At 36.6% G+C, this 16639-nt stretch overlaps 1 long non-coding RNA gene across 1 annotated transcript; it reads left to right on the forward strand.

Annotated features, from left to right (window-relative positions):
• The first annotated feature begins 12095 nt into the window (after positions 1–12095).
• On the forward strand, positions 12096–13326 carry LOC149692082 (uncharacterized). Its single transcript, XR_016382605.1, has 2 exons — positions 12096–12824; positions 12933–13326. It is a non-coding gene; the product is annotated as an uncharacterized LOC149692082 (long non-coding RNA).
• The last annotated feature ends 3313 nt before the right edge of the window (positions 13327–16639 follow it).

Here is a 16639-nt window from a genome sequence, read left to right on the forward strand (position 1 = left end):
AAGTTGTTAGGAGGACCTCTTTCCTTTGATGAAGAAAAAGAGCGTTGGGCACGCAGTAACCCGAAATTTTGGTTAAGGAGGTTTAGCGGTGTATTAGAAAGAGGGTAAAAAATCCCCCTGATTACGGTTTTTGGGAAGATTGATGCGATGTTGAGGGATGGCTCGAGGAAGCTTGAGATGCGTCTAGGGGGAGAATTTAGGGGGTAATACCCCTTTTAGAATCGATAGCCCGTGTTGTGAAAGAAAGCCTAGGCCTATGCCTCTCTACCGAGGAGCTGATCACTATTGGTTAGAAATGAAATAAAATTATTTTATCATTATTAACGAGATCTAAACAATCTAAATGAGATCGAAATAAGTAATATTTTCATCGGAACTGATCATTCTACAGTGTTAAATGGGAAGTAAACATTCGAATTATTTTAAATAGGAAGTAAACATTCGAATTAGTTTAATCGGAAGTAAACAATCTAAATATCGGAAGTAAACAATCTAAATATCGGAAGTAAACAATCTAAATATCGGAAGTAAACAATCTAAATATCGGAAGTAAACAATCTAAATATCGGAAGTAAACAATCTAAATATCGGAAGTAAACAATCTAAATATCGGAAGTAAACAATCTAAATATCGGAAGTAAACAATCTAAATATCGGAAGTAAACAATCTAAATATCGGAAGTAAACAATCTAAATATCGGAAGTAAACAATCTAAATATCAGAAGTAAACAATCTAAATATCGGAAGTAAACAATCTAAATATCGGAAGTAAATAATCTAAATAGGATTTAAAATTTTAAACAAGATATAATCAATCTAATCGTAAGTAAATCGAATTCAATCAGCTAGAGAGAGCGTCCTCAAAACGAGGAAGTGATTCGCCTCTCGCTTCCTTCGAACTAACTCGATCCGTAGCTCAATCTCCTTCCAATCTAGAGCGCAACCTTATTCGGCCCGATTGTTCCAACTTTGCGCACTGCTGTTATACGGGTCAAATTTAAAATGAAGTCCTGAACTTTAAAAGTCTTTTTAAAAGCCAAAGGATAGAACCAGTATTACGCTCGAGATTGCCTGGCCTTCTTGGAAGAATTTGATAACGTCATTTTGACTTTGTATTACAATAACCAAATTTTCCGCTCAGAATATTTTATTATAACCTCTATTATAGGAGAAGGATTATAGTTTTCTAAGAATCGATACTCTTATCTATAGCTTGTTTTACCGAAGTTTCCATATTTATGCGCGCTTGAATTTAAAATATATCGATTTGTTTTAGAAATTCAGTTGATCATAAACGAAAAAAGATCCAACTTATAAAAATTACTAAAAGTGCTTTGAAGTTTTTACCCGTAGAGTTATCCATATTTAATCCGCACGCGTCTTGGGACCCCATACTATTTTTATTTACCTTCGACTTTTAAATTTATGACGCCCTATTTCCAGCCCACGCTTAATCGTCCCTGATTTTACACACCTGTTAATTTTTGGTTTTATATTTAATAGGATATCAAATAGTGTGGGTAGTAAACAGCTTCAAACCGATACAGTAAAATTCTTCCAACTCTAAAGTTAGTTTAATTAGATGAATGTAACAATTTATAATCTACAGAATTGCTTCTTGTTTTTCTTCATAGTGGAAGAGATCTTTAGTTTGATCATTAGTAGGATAAAGTCATTAAGTGTGACGTAAAAGTCAATGGAGATTTTGCTTTTACGAAGGGGGAAGAGGGGGGAAGAAGGGGAAGAGGGGGGATGGTTTGAGAGTGGTCGAATGACAGCCCCTAACTATAACATCAATTGGAAAAAACCTCCTTAAGATATTTAAGTTTATGTTATACTTATTGATACTATGTTACTAATATAACTGTATCAAAAGACGATTCAATTAAAGAAAAAGTTACTTTGTACACGGACAAACATAGCTGCTATACTGTCGTACTGCACGTAGGAACACTATGTATACTGTATAGTTATTCTCAAAGGAAAGAAAATGGAAAAATAGAAGTGATAGAAAATTGCGGAGGCAGAAGAGACTTGGGGGAAAGTCAAATAGGGAAGAATGTCGTTTCCGCTCTAGGGACGTCCTCGCCAGGAACTAATTTCAGATATCCCCTTCCCCTATCCTCTGTATGTATACTCAAAACTCTCCCTCCCTCGTCAAGCTTGCTTCTTCAAAAAATGTAGGGAACTAGAGAGGATAGGAAAAATTTGTCCATCCCTAAGGAGCGTATCTTATTATTTCTCCACTCTCGTTCTCATCATATTTGCTGAAAGTCCTTCTCCGTCAGACCGCGTTGCGTTTATGAAAATCAAATAAAACTACTTATCCCGCCTTTTTCTCGCTGACTCCCGCCTTTTTTTTTTAAATTTTAAATTTTTATTTTTATTCTTGAAGGCGATTATTACGTCGTCAAACCATTATTTTTAATTTTTCAAAAGCGTATTTAATTTTTTTATTACGTTTTAAACTTTAAAGGGAATCAAGGGATGATGTTTAAACGTAAGAAATTAAAAACAGATTTTGAGACCATTGTTAGTAAAGTTGCGTATACATTTTCAGAACGAAACTCCTAGAAATTTTTACAGGAATAGGAGAGCCTTGTTCTGTCAAAGGAAATGTGCCTACTTGGAATGTCATCCACTAAGAAAGGCGCGCTCATAGCTTATGGCGGCGCTGGTGGAAATGCCTCTTGTTAATACGGTATATGTTAGAACTTCCTCTTTCATGTAGGGACTATCTAAGAAGAAGGAGTACATTATATTGAAATCCCCAGAGGTTGTTTCTCTGGAATTAAAAGATAGTTTTGTACTTTTGTTCCTAAAACTAAAAGTAAAACTTTTCCACCAAGATGAAACGAAAATGAACGACGTTACGGGGTGAAGAAGTGTCTCCTCACGCTCGGTCAACCGCCGTAAAAGACAACTCGACCGAAAATTTATCTTTTCTCAGTTCTCTTTGCCTTAACCCTACTTCCCCTCTGTTCCTTATATTAGTACTATTATTTAAAACTTTCTCCGAAACCATCTTCTTTCTCTGAAAATATACGGGAACGAGTTTGCATTGGAATATTTAAAGGAATCGTATAATATTATATCCTTTATACGTTTTACTATAGTGAGTGGTATATATATATGTATATATTTGTGTGGGTTTATAATTTAGTCTTTCTTCATCGTGTATAAAAGGATGTATTTTAAAATTCAAATACTTCCTTTGAATTTTGAAACTTTTAAGGAATCCCACGGAATAAGTTAATTTTTTGAAGTGTCATTATATTTTTTGCTATTAGCAAATAAATATATAAGTAATTACTTTCGTGAACTTGTAATTTCAACTCATAGAGCCCTTGAAATACTCCTGGCTAAAACGAATATATTCATGTCTTTGAATTTTTTTTACTTTTCAAAGAATTTCGTTTGTGTTAACAAAAAGAGACTTTTGAAATTTTCTTTGATGTTTCTCGATAAATTATTAAAAGAAATAAATCCCGGCGGAATTTTTAAAAATCAAAATTCAAGATCTTAAAAAAGGAAGTCAATATTATCAAAAATTTATTATGTTTACACTCATAAATAAATTAATCTAGAGGGAACTGGTAGCTCTATAGGAAAAATTATAGACATAAAAAAAGTAATTCTAGGTACTGTTTAAGCTTTTTACCTTCATGATCTAAAATCCCCTTTATTATCTTCGCATCTTTCCTTACCTTGAAAACTCTTTAAGGTCTAAAAGAAAGTGGATTTATCTAATGGTATATTCTGTAGTGCATGCTTTGACTTTTTTAACAAGTCTGTAATCACGTAGTTGCTTCTTGCACCTCGTGGCAAATTAAATTTAACTCATTTTAATTCATAGTCTAGAGATACGTGAATTTAGCCCACCATCCAGGTATCGTATTCGTTTTAGGTGCATGGTTACTTTATCCAAAGGAAAGTTTCCATCTCTCTTTTCTCTCGAAACCAACAGCCGCCACCAAGGAGATTAGGTAATGGAGCGCGTCGTAAAAATCTAGACTAATTTGCTCGCTTGAACCAATTTAGGGGGAACCAGTCGCGGATACTATGGTTGTGTACTGGCTTTATGTCGAATTGAATTTCGTCGCTTCCCCTCTCTCTTGCTCTTCTACAGAGGCACTTTAATTAACTTAAAACTGGGTCGTAATCGAGGCTGTTTCTCACAAAAACAATAATAGGGATCCCCCGGCATGCAATTGCTTTTCTTAATATAACGCGCTGAGTGTGAAATTAACTCCGAGCGTCACGTACTGTATACCCCATTTCGTTATAATTTTATTTTTTATTTCTTTTGATTTATAAAGGAGTAGTTAGATGGTTTTAAGTGCCATGGCAAATATTGAAAATAGTCATTTAAAGTTTAAGAACTTGGATTGCGTTCATTATCAGGGAGGAGTACAAGAGGAGTCGTGTCGTATTGTGGGGTAACTAAGTCGCGAGCCTTGACTCAGGCAGTTGGAGAAAGGGGGCATTAAAAGGGGTAAAAGTCGTTTCTTCGTGTCACGTGGGGTACTGTTTGTTTATTGAGATACTATTTTGCGCCATCTCTCCAACACAAAATGTACTATTTTCCAAAGAGTCTCGTAATAATTGCGTGTGCAACGGACGCATTTTTATCTTAATTATCAAGATTGTCGTGAGAGGGCAAAAAGCGTCCATACGACGCAAACGCAAGCGCTACTTGACCTTTAAACAGTTAGGGAAACCCTTATGGCTCGTTTCTTAAGATGTTCTATTTTGATTTTTTTTTCGTACTTTTTTTTCTCTCTTGAATCCCATCTATCACTCTCTTTCTTTTTTACCTTTTTTCTTTGAAAAAAGAAAGTCTCGGTTCGCGTCTTAGTCGCAATCAGGAGTTATAAATCACCCTAGCGGTGGTGAGGAGAAACTCTAAAGTTTTCTCCAATCTCCCAGCAGCCTCAGCGTTCGCTTTCTTTTCTAGCGCCCGGCCCCCCTTCGTTGGAACACTTGGTCGTAACGTTCCAAGTCATTAATAATACCACCCGCCTTTCTTAATGAAAATTTTTGGCACTGTATTACCTAGGCTCCGATCTACGGGGAATTCCAATATATAAATTATTTTTCAAGTGAGGATGGCATTCTCGTGTGTATGAAAAAAGGAAAAGAGCCCGTAGAAGTAAAGGTGAATTCAAGAATTTTGCGTTTCACGATGTTATCAGCACTTTAATCTTAGTTTAGGTATCACTGTTGAGCCAGATATCTCAACGAAATTTTGTTAAATTGAATTTCTTCTTCAAATATTAATTGACACGGAGATGACTAGCTACTTCTCTCGTTTGAGCCTTGGGGATTTTAAAAGGTATGAATAAATTAAGTGTAATTTTGAAAGAGTCCCAGATTTTTTGACGTGTTTTTCGGAAATCGAAGCCCTATTTCTCCTCTCCCTTTGCGTCAGGAACGCTTACGGCTCTTTTTAATACGAGCTTATTTTTTTGTCAATCACATGCAGTACGTACTTGGCTTGAAGCTCAAATTCAATCGAAGGATGCTCTGTTATAGTCGGGCAGATTCACGCTCCACGTTTACATTAAAACGGTTGATAAACGAAAAATAAGGTAGAGCGCTCTATTCTCATTGTAAATCAAATATTAATTTCCCCAAATGCAAATAGACTGCGAGGAGAGTGCGAGTGACCTTTGAGGTGATGCAAAAAATATATACACCCTCTTTCGAACGAGGACATTTACCTGTTCTGATCAACGAAATACAGGGTGTTTCTGATAAGTGTGCCATAAATTAAGAGGGATGTTCTTTGAGCTATCAGAAACACCCTGTGTATGATCACCTTAAGAAACGAAAATATTCTAACTTTCCGAAAATCTCTAACAAATTAGTCCATCATTTGAAGTGTCAAAGTTTCAAGCAAAACCTATCGCTTTAATTTTCTTGACAAAGTTCATATTTTGCTAAATATAATAATGATAACAATTCGTCATATTTTTTAAACTATACCAAAACAATAATATTGACTTCTTACCCCTGCACTACTCCTTAAAATTTACCAAGGAGATAAAAATTTAAAACAATTCTGTCAAAAATTTATTAGACGACGTATCTATCATACTTGGATAAAATTCCAATTAATATTCTTCGTGAGAGGCCATTCTGTCTTTAAATTAATGGGTGCTCGAGAATTAAGAAAATTAAAATTTTCTCTATGCAGGTTGAGAATCTCAACGTCAACTTGAGATGCGAGGGAAAATTTTCCAAATCCCTTACCGTATCTAAGGCAACTCGTTTTGGTTTTAGTTTTGGTAGAAAAATGTGAATTTTAGAAGAGTAAGCCTAGAGTTAGAGGGCTTTATTTCAACCTCGATACCGTTTCCTTATTAAAACTTTTCAAAGTCTAATAAGCGAGCCTCCCTTGCCTGTCTTGTCAAAGTTGTGCCAAAGAGAAAGAAGTATTAAGGTATGTAGAAAACTAAGACCTATACATATATGAAGTGTGAGTTTATGGCCCTGTTATTAATTAAAATGTATCGCAACCCTTTTCTTTCTTCTATAAACCAACGTAACATTTCCTGGTTGGTTATAAATTCTAAGAGTCAAGGAAGTTTGAACCTAAAATTTATTAAGCCACGCCTATATCCGTAACCGGTATATATTTCAACAAACCCTTCTCTCTTCTTTATTGATTTGGGATAAGTTGAGCTTATGCTTCAGATGATTAAAGCCCTCTTTTTTTAAAAGAGTTATTATCGGTATGAAATCATTGATTATGGGATTTTACTCAAGGCCTCCCCTTAATGTTAAAAATGCCAAAACTTCCGGAAAGGTTCAAGGATGCCTAAGTTCTAATTATTGTCAGTCTCTTCTATATTTTTTATTTATTTATTATCCTAAGTTTCACTTTTTATTGTTTGTCTGTCTGTGTCCATTGTAGCGAGTAAAACTCTAGACAGTCTATGAGTACTTCCGTCAAAAACGAAGTGAAATTTGGCGAGTGTCAATTAACGGCTTAATTCAATTAACTCTTGGCGTAGTTATAAGTTTGATAATTAATCTTTTATCTTTAATACGATTTCGATCGTAATTTACTAAGCCTTTTACAGGTGATTTTCTTCTTTTCTTTTTTTACTAAATGAATGTACATATAGGCCTAGGAACTGAGAGGATTATTTTTTCCTTATCGGTTATTTTTTTTTCTAACCTGATCTCGGGGGCTAAGGTTTAACTCTGGCGATATTATTTTCGCGTTTCCATGGGCAGATAAATTCTCGTGGGAGGAACGGGATTTTAGGGATGGTTTGGAAGGCCTAAGATTTTCCTCTTTCGGAAAATGGCGTCTCCGACGTCGCAGGAGGCCATTAACGGATTTTAAAGCTTCTTCAAATCGACACAAGGGACTTCAATTCGCAGTTCTCGAATTAGCCTTTCAGTATAAAAGGATGAAAGAATGAGGGAACCGATGAAAGAAATGGGAAGACAGATGGGATGGAAGGAAGAGGCTGAGGGATGCTGGGTTAAAAGGAAAAACTTACTCAACCTTTCTTGTGACGATTTTAAATTGAAATAGCTTAAGTTCTTTCGCAATGTTTAGGGTCGTGTTCGAATATTTTTTATATTATAACTTAGAATTTCCACTAATCAGAAGAAATTAAAGCGCATTAAATCTACTAAACTATTTTATGGTCTTCCTTTCTAGTATCTACGCGATTACCTTCAGTTTTCCTCAATTACTTAGTTTACTTTCTCTGAATACTCAAGCCCAGTATTATCAGACAAGAAACCATTTCATTAGAAATTAAGTGAATGGTTTTAGCTTGATTTCACCCCTCGCCATTCTTTCTGGTAGCATAGGTACGCTATTATATTACGTCTGTAATTAAAGTTGCTCGCCTCAACTGAGTGGGTAAACCATTTAAAAGGCCGAAACTGTCCAAGCGACCACCGATTCGCGTGCGAACGGAGAAGTTGAATAATTGGGGGGTCTATCTTTTCGTTTATTTTTTTATTTTGATTTCTCTGACTCAATTCGATTCTGTCGCCCTTTTATATACACTCTCAAAACTCTTCTCGACTGAATATAGACGCTTGAAAAGAAGGGGTTTGTTTGGTACAACTCGGTGAACAGAGACTTTGACGACGACGGCAGAGAGTCCGAGGAGGCCGGAGGAGGAAAGACAAGTTAATTAGCGATTCTACTTCGCTCTCTAACTAATCTACGTAAAGGATGTTCCGGGCGGCGATTCTCGCCAGGGACAAAACAGAAAAGAGACCGAGCGAACGAACGTCTTAACTCGCTAATGAAAGCAAAGTCAGGCGTTTTCGTCTTGGCGACCAACTCCTTTTAACTCTTCGCTGCCATTACTTCCCTCGGTAGTCTTTCTCGGCGTGTCTTATCCTCTAGTGAACCGAGTCATACTCCGTTGCCGGTTAAGCTTCTCCGATTCCGCAAAACTTGTCGCTAAACGCCTTGATACCATCCGAGAATGTTTCAGGGCGCGATTCATTTTTCATTTTCTAAATTTCTAAAGAAAACAACAAACTGGTCTCATTCCTTTTGCGTAAAACTTTAAAGGATATGTAAAGTTAACTCTGTTAAACGTACTACTAATATAATAAACCCTTTTCTAATTAAAATTCAGAAATTTTAGCGTAGGCTGGAATAGGGTGCAAAATTATTCTGAGACAAAGGCTTATATTTTACTTTGGTTCAAGAGCAGTATGTAATGACGTCTTTTATACCAGTAGATTAAAATTCGCCTTATATTTTAATTCTACTTTGCAAACTGCTCTTGAATATTGAACCAAAGTGTAGAAGATGGCTTATTTGAATCCAGGGGACAGCTACCTAAATTAGGGTTAATTAAATTTCAACTTTTCTGACTCATTCACTCAAACTTTAATTTTTCATAAGACATAATTAATCGGTTCCCAAAATGTTATTTACTACCTTTTTTTTAATTAGTGGTTTTCCCTTCGATTTAAACCTAATCTTTAACACTGTCCTATATGGATCACGTGTTCTCGGTGACCTTCGCATCTTGAGACGTCTTTGGGTTGCATCTAACTTAATTAGGAAACAATTTTAACGAGCCATTTCTTCGATTAAATTATTAAAGGAATTCCTATATTAATAATAAATTCTGATTGTCCCTCCGGAAATGAGATACGAGAAAAGGTAGATGTGGGAAGGATGTAACGCGGGAATGTTCTGCGGAGACGATTATCATTGTTGACGGATGTCCTTGTCAGAGCCTAAAATTAATTACCCGTAATCTTTTAAGTAAAGCGCGATTAAATTAACACCAGAGTTCGGGAAAACGAGTAAATTAATTTTATCTCCCAGAAAATCCCCGCATCTACATCACGCGAGTAAACTCGGACTTTGCCAAGGCCTAAAGACCCAAGCGCCTATAGTTCGAAACAAAATGACTGATTACTATCCTACTTTCTGACCGACGCCAACAAAGCTGATCATTAAAATAAGGGGACATTCTCCGACAAATACATCTATCGTATATAGAATCAAAGTAACTTCATAGGTGAGATGGTTCAATATTAATTTGATACCTTTTCAATAAATTGCTTTGAAAATTCCCTGTAGTCCTGGAAACATTACATAAATATCGTAATTGGTAATTTATGAAAACTGAACATCATACACTCCTTTTAGCAAAAAGAATCAGTAAAAATCACTAAAAATTTGCTATTTAGACGCACATCAAGGAAACACGCATCTCAAAACGTGTCCCTTTTCTCAACCATGCCATCTATATCGCGAAATTGGGGGAGGGGGGTTCCGAGTCATCTCCTAGATCGCTCGTCGTTTCAGGTCTCCAACCTCAAAATTGATATTGACATAATTCATCAAGACACGTTGCTGTCTATTCATTGAAACAATTTTTGGGCAAAGTATCCCTGCCTCCCGGTTATTGCGCCTAAAATCTCTCAAATTGACACTTTTTAGCTTAAGGACACGCAAATATGTATACGTCAGCTTCAAAATCGAGAAATTGTACCAAAGGAATAGAAGCTCTAGTTCCTCTAATATATCTCATAGCTTGGTCACTGATAGATCAACTACAGAAACCGTGTCAACGTGTCTGTTTTAGCACCTAAGAGAGAACTGATCTAGTAATTATTTTTCTTTCAATTCCTTTGGTATATTTATTTGTTGGCACTAGAATTTCATAGTCTAATTTAAATTCGAGGGTTACAATGTTTCCCAAAGCATATAATATTCGCGCGACGTCTAAAGTGTTCATACATGTACCAATTATTCGCGATTGAAATTCGTGTTATAGGAATAATTTTAATCTTGGATGACATCGAGGCTGCAGGGTGACGTTTTACATTTTCCAGCTAGCAGGGGAGTGTCAACGCTTATATCGATATCATAACATCTAAAAGGGTACGGAGGGCAATGGGAGGCTGGTTCAGTTTGTCGTTAATGAAGACCCCGTTGTTTGAAACGGAGCGGTATAGTCTGTGTAGAGAAATATATACCAGAACGTCGTATACTCTAGAAGTAGATTTTCTGGGCTAAAGCGCTAATCACTTTTCTCTGTCATTGGCTATGAGAGGGTGCAATGCCCATTAATTACGGATAATTACGGAGTTGAAGTGTTACACGTACGCGAAGGGACGCCGCTGAAATCTTTCTTCTTTTTGTTATCGACCCCTGTATACTCTCTCAACCTCTAATTTTTCTTTTCACCCTCTCACCCCTTTTCGCGGCTCTTCAACCCGTGGTCCTTCCCAAGGGTGACGGCTTTCTCTGCCCTCATATAACCTTCTACCATCACAAAACCCCAGTTGTATTTTAAAGCTACATGCACTGAGCCCATTCAACCCTAAAAGGTTACGGGGAAATGTTACATGAGAACGTTCTAAGATGGCATACAAGGAAAGACCCCTCTACACCTTTGATTGCACTGATTTTTAATAGTTGGATGAACTGAAGGGTTCAGAACCAACATTAAGGCAAACACTCATTATTTGAAGTAAACTCTTAAGGTTTTCTCAAATAAACGTTGTTTGATTTGGTTTTAGTCCAACCGAGTGGTTGTTTGACCACAAAGTAATAAGTTACTTCTTGCAGGTGTTTTAGAAATTTATATATTTTCAATGGTTAAGTTGAAAATATGACCACATTTATGATGAAATTATTTCGATTTTGGGTGTTGCAGTGGTTTAGCGTTACTATAGGTACAATAATATTTTTCAAATAGTATGGGAAGCTGGTTCCTTGTATGGCTATTGCAAACTGCTCTTGAACAGAAGTAAGAAGAGTTCTCAAGTTTCTTTGTGTTATACTCTCACGAGACACGCAGTTAACGAAGCTTGTTTTGGGGTTTAAAATCCAACTGCTTTCGCGATATTTCCTCAAACAGAATCTCACTTCCATTATGAAATCAGCTAGGAGTACCCCGTTCAAAGAAAACTCATTCTTTTTAAAACCATTTTCTGTTGATCATTAGTTTCTTTGGTCTTTTCTTTTTCGACCTGTATGGGGGGTGGGCCACTCTCATTTCGCGTTGCAACAGAAGTGACGCGCGTGCCATAATTCATTTTAACAGAAACCCTGGCGACGAAATGGAAAACAATTAATAATATAGCAGTTAGCCTTAGGGAACGGAATGCACGTACGTGCTATAGGATGTGGGATTTTCCCTTCTTGACTCGTGATTGGAGGAGAGGGAACTACCGAGAAAGGTATAGGGGATTGAAATTGAACCCTAAACTATATCAATTAATTAATATCATAAAGTATAGAACTGACAAACGCATACGCATTTCCTTTTAAAATATTAAATTAATTAATTAAAGTCTTTTGGATTTTAGATTTTAGATTTCTTTTATTTGAAATTTAAATTTAATTGACGTATAATTTTTTTGTGTAGTCTTAAAAAGTTAAATTATAATCTCTTTGACATCTGAAGTTGATTTTTCAACGACTAGTTTTCTTTCAACGAATAAGCTCTAAAAGAAAAGCTACTATGCAAAATTCTTCTTTGGTTGAAAGTAAAACTAAAAATACGCTTCTTCTGGCTTCCCTAATTGAATTTTTAATTAGAGAGAAACATTTTCTCTTTTCAAACCCATTCTTTTTTATTTTGTCGCCATCTATGATGTCGAAAAAATATTACGGAGACATAAAAGACATAAAAACGGAAGATTAGCTCCGCCTTCGTCGTCAGCTCCGCCTTCGTCGTCGTCTCGCCTTCGCTCTCTTTAAACTACTCCAGAGCAATGAGATAGAATATATATATGAAACCTAGAGTCACAACGTGAGATCTCGAGATCGACGTTTCGCAATACACCTTTTATCGAGCATGAATCTTTATCAAATACGGGTGGCGCCACCCTAAGAACTTTTTTATTAACGTCTGCTGCTATAATCTGTGTAACAAGCTGTCAAGATAGTTTTTAAACGTGTTAAATAAAATACGCATACGCGAGTATTTGAATTGTAACTCTATCTATCTCATAGAGATCTAACTCATTGCTCCAGAGCCGCATTGTAGCCGTAACAGGCTGAGAAATAAGGATTTTTTTTGCTGAGCGCGTGATCGAGTTGGCTTCGTTTGATTTTTGCACATAACGACTTCTAAAGCCTTCCGTTAACGGTAATCAAACTTAATTTTCAGTGATTTAAACTATTTTTCGTGTTATCGCCGTCTTTTGGTTTTATCTACTGGCAGCGTTTTGCCATAGGTCTTGGAAAAGCTCGTATTGTTTGTTCCTCGGGACTCATGACGGGGCTTTTCTATAACTGTGTTTGAGACCTTACTAAAAATACCTCCACTATCATGTTTTCGCTGTTATTCTTTGAATTTCGGTAATTAAACGTGCGGACTCGACATTTTTTGTTGCTCACTGCATTCCGCTAACGGTGTTTAATTTTTTAATTCGGTTTCATCGTTATTTGGCTCATTTTCGCCGAAAGTGACGCTGTAACGCCGACGTGGATATTGCCTAGTCCTTGTCTCAGACCGTCCTAAAAAGTTTAAAATTCATTATGCCGTCTGCTAAACACTATGATCTCATTTAAATTGTGCGGAAACGTGTTTTAAACTAATATGGGTCATTCCAAGGACACGTGTCTTTTGTGTGACCTCTTTATGTTCGGCTCCCTGTCATTGTAGCCGTAACAGGCTGAGAAATAAGGATTTTTTGGGGTTTGTTGTATCTCGGCTTTTGTTGAGGAGATATTCTTTATACGATTTCAATATTAATTAGCAATGTTACTGTATATAAGTAAGGCATTAATTATACAGTGCCTAAATATAGTTTTTGTAATAATTATCCTTTGCTATTAAATCAATATGGAGTTCATTATACATTGCTAAAATACATTAGAAAGCGCGACAAAATTGTAAGGGTTTACTTGTAACCTCTTGTTATTTTTGCTATAAAATTAATTGACAGTTTTTTATCATTTCGACGCACCGCGATTAAAGAAATAACTTATCATTTGGTATATACGGTGTCAAAAATAAATTTTTTGAAATCGTAACGAACAGCGTGTAAACTCGTTTGGAAGTTGGAACCAACCGAGTTACGAAATTATAAAACTTTAACTTTCTAATCTAATAAAGAGGATCTACGTGGATTTAGAGACATGGACAATCAAATAGAGAGACGTATCGAGTTAGGGAATTCGCTTCTAATCCGTCCAAATTAGAAATTGTTCTCGGAAAACGTCTTTAATACTGAAAGCGTTTCGACCGAATTCTACTTAAGCCTTGGTTCTCCAGTATTAGGGTTCCTTGGTGAAACCTCATGATCCGGCCACTTCAACCCTTTGTCTTTATATTGCCTAGAACTTCTACTCCACTCAAAGCCTACTAGAAACTATTTCCCCTATAGCTTTTAGTTCGTCGTAAAATTGACCCTTTTCTCGGGGCATTGCTTGGTCCGTAATACTTTCGAGAGGAAGATGGCCTCCTCGAAAATCGGCTCTCTTCGCCCGTAACTTTCAACCAAAGTATGTTGTTTACGGGCAATACCCCTATAAGAAACAATTATCCCAGAACGAGCTTAAGTCCGCAAAATTAGAAACAAGGCCGAATAAAGCGATGTTTTGGTATAACAAGTAAAAAGGGGGCTGGGTGTAAGGAATCCATCTCTCACAGCTTTTCAATCTATTCGTCTCTCGGATGGACGGATTTCAAAGGGTTGACCTCGATTTCGACCTCATAACGGAGGAGATAGTGACTCACTTCCATTTTCCCCAACTTGAAAACAACGACTTTGTGATAAAGATGAAGAGAAAGTGCTTCTTCAAGAAGTAGAGGAAGAAGAGAAAGAAAAGGTGTTTCTCACAATCAGATTGAACCTAAAAAGTCTTAGATAAGCCGCTTAATCAAGGCTAGACCTTAACAAAGCTTGAAATCTTAGGATCCTGCTTCTACCTTCGCTCTCAAGTCTCAACTTCGAATGAAATGTGTTTCAATTCATCCTATTTTCAGAATGCAGTGGAGGAAAACTCTTATAAACCGTCTTACTGATTTAAACCTGCCTTATTCATGATAATCCAAATCGATTTATGTTAGGCTTAACTTGAGTATAGTCTACTGAATTGGGTGTTTCAATCCGCAGTCATGATGGTAGTTGTAATTTGTAACTTCACTTGTTATTAAGCCTAATTTTGAGTCTTTGATACGTTTTCTGCTCGTTGAATTCTATACAGAAGACCGACCTTTAGCACATAAAAAGCCGACGACGTGGGTTGCTATAAGTTGAAATGGTAAAAAAGGGAAAAGAGAGAAAAGGTTTAGAGTCCCCAATTCCCAAACTAATTACTCGAGAAGCGTATGAATCAAGGCAGGATCGATTGCAGATTTCTTCTTTCTCTCAGCTACTCTGTTTTGCAATGGTACGTGCCGTCTCATCCTCTCTCATAGTCAAAGTTCCTCTGGCCATCTCTTTCATTTCCAGAGGAATGAAAAAGTGCAGAAATTTAATAGCCTGTGATAAGTTTAGAAAGGTTTATCCTTCCAGGAGTCTTTGCTGTTAAAAATTAGATTTTCTTCCAGATTTAATCTTCAGAAGAAAAAAATTAAAAGAGAACTTTCACTGAATCCGGGATTTTTCTTAAATTTAATTAAAATTCAAGAAGGGTTTTTCCAGGAACTGATAGTTTATTTGTGAAAGACTGTAGGCCTCTTGAAATAGAACTGTTATTTCTAAGGCTTTCTAGTGAAAGAATTCGCTTAAAACATTTAGTATCCACTAATGTAAACAAAAACCCAGACCCACACGGTGGACTTAATTAAACATAGAAAGTTTCGGTAACCACTAATGTTCACAAACAGAAGCGCCTGTAAAATGGTTCAACCCGTTCGAGAAGAAGCGCGGTTTTAGAGGACCAGTTTTTATTGGAACGATACCGGATAGGTTTGATTGAATTTCAACCTAAGTTTGGTTGGTTCCGTAAAACACCAAACTGAACAGTTGTACACCTTCCAAAAGAGGCTTAATCCATTTGAGGGAGCTAAGTGACTTAGGAACGAAGATCTAGAGGTACGTTAACCGGTAATAAATGGAAGCTTGTACCTATAGCTCCCAATAGAGTTCAAAAGGTTACGTCTTAGTATAGTAACAGAAGGGTTTCGCTGTCTGGCCGTATTAAGGCCCAATCCAATCTAACCCAATCTCCCTCAGCCTCTCCGTGCTATGGGCAGCGGAAAAGGGCCTCTCGATTGTCATCCCATTGTATACCAAGTTTGTGTTTCTTTATCACGAAGAAAAGTCTCGGACACGAGTCGCTACTCCACCTCGTTCTGGTAGCAGCCATTAGTGACACGCTTGATTGATTGCTCGATTATTCCCGGGGTCCGTCGAAGAGTCCTTCTTCTCTCTTTTCCAACTGCTCTCCGACATCCAAGCTGCGCGCCTTTTCCCAAAATCCAATCGAGCTATTGAACACTTAGATTAAGTCTCCGTAATATCCATCTCTTATACTCTTTCTCCTTCCAACAAGCCTTCTATCGCTATAATAAAAGCCAAAAAGAAGCTTAACGAGAACGTTCGAAGCAAGCCCCTATGTCTCTTTTGTTCAGTTCAGTTTTACTATTTTATTTTCTGTCTCCCATCTCTCTATTTTCCTTTGAATACTTTCCTCGCAATTATGATGTGTTTTGTATGGCAACCATCATACCGTCTAACCATTGGTTAGGCTTAGCGGCGAATACCTTTTCCCATAGATATATATCGGTATTTCTCGAGGCAGTGAGTATAATCTAATTTTGAACCTAATTCCATTGAGGCGAAAAGTACTATAGGCCTAGAAGAATTCATTCTTGGTTGGGTTGAATCTTCAAATAGAAAACCTCATATTTCTATAGTAAATTCTACTCCTTTCAAGCTTGAACTGTACGATATATTCAAGACAAAACGCTTGACAACATTGGGAAAGCTAAAGTGTACGAATACGTAATGTTATATACCATAGGAAAGAAAGTAGTCACGCACAAAATGCGCCTGAAGAAGAAAGAATACAGATCAGCGGAGAACTCCTTTCTCCTCTACTATATTTTTCGTTTTAATATTATTGAATTATTTTTCATCCCTCTATCCAAGAATATTTAACTCGAGGATATGGAGTTACTTATAGTTCTTTTCCCTTTTTACATCGAATATTGATAAAAT

The sequence above is a fragment of the Phalangium opilio genome, unplaced genomic scaffold (genome assembly GCF_054372755.1).
Source record: "Phalangium opilio isolate 3A_F unplaced genomic scaffold, DU_Popi_V2 ptg000024l_1, whole genome shotgun sequence".
Taxonomy (NCBI): domain Eukaryota; kingdom Metazoa; phylum Arthropoda; class Arachnida; order Opiliones; family Phalangiidae; genus Phalangium; species Phalangium opilio.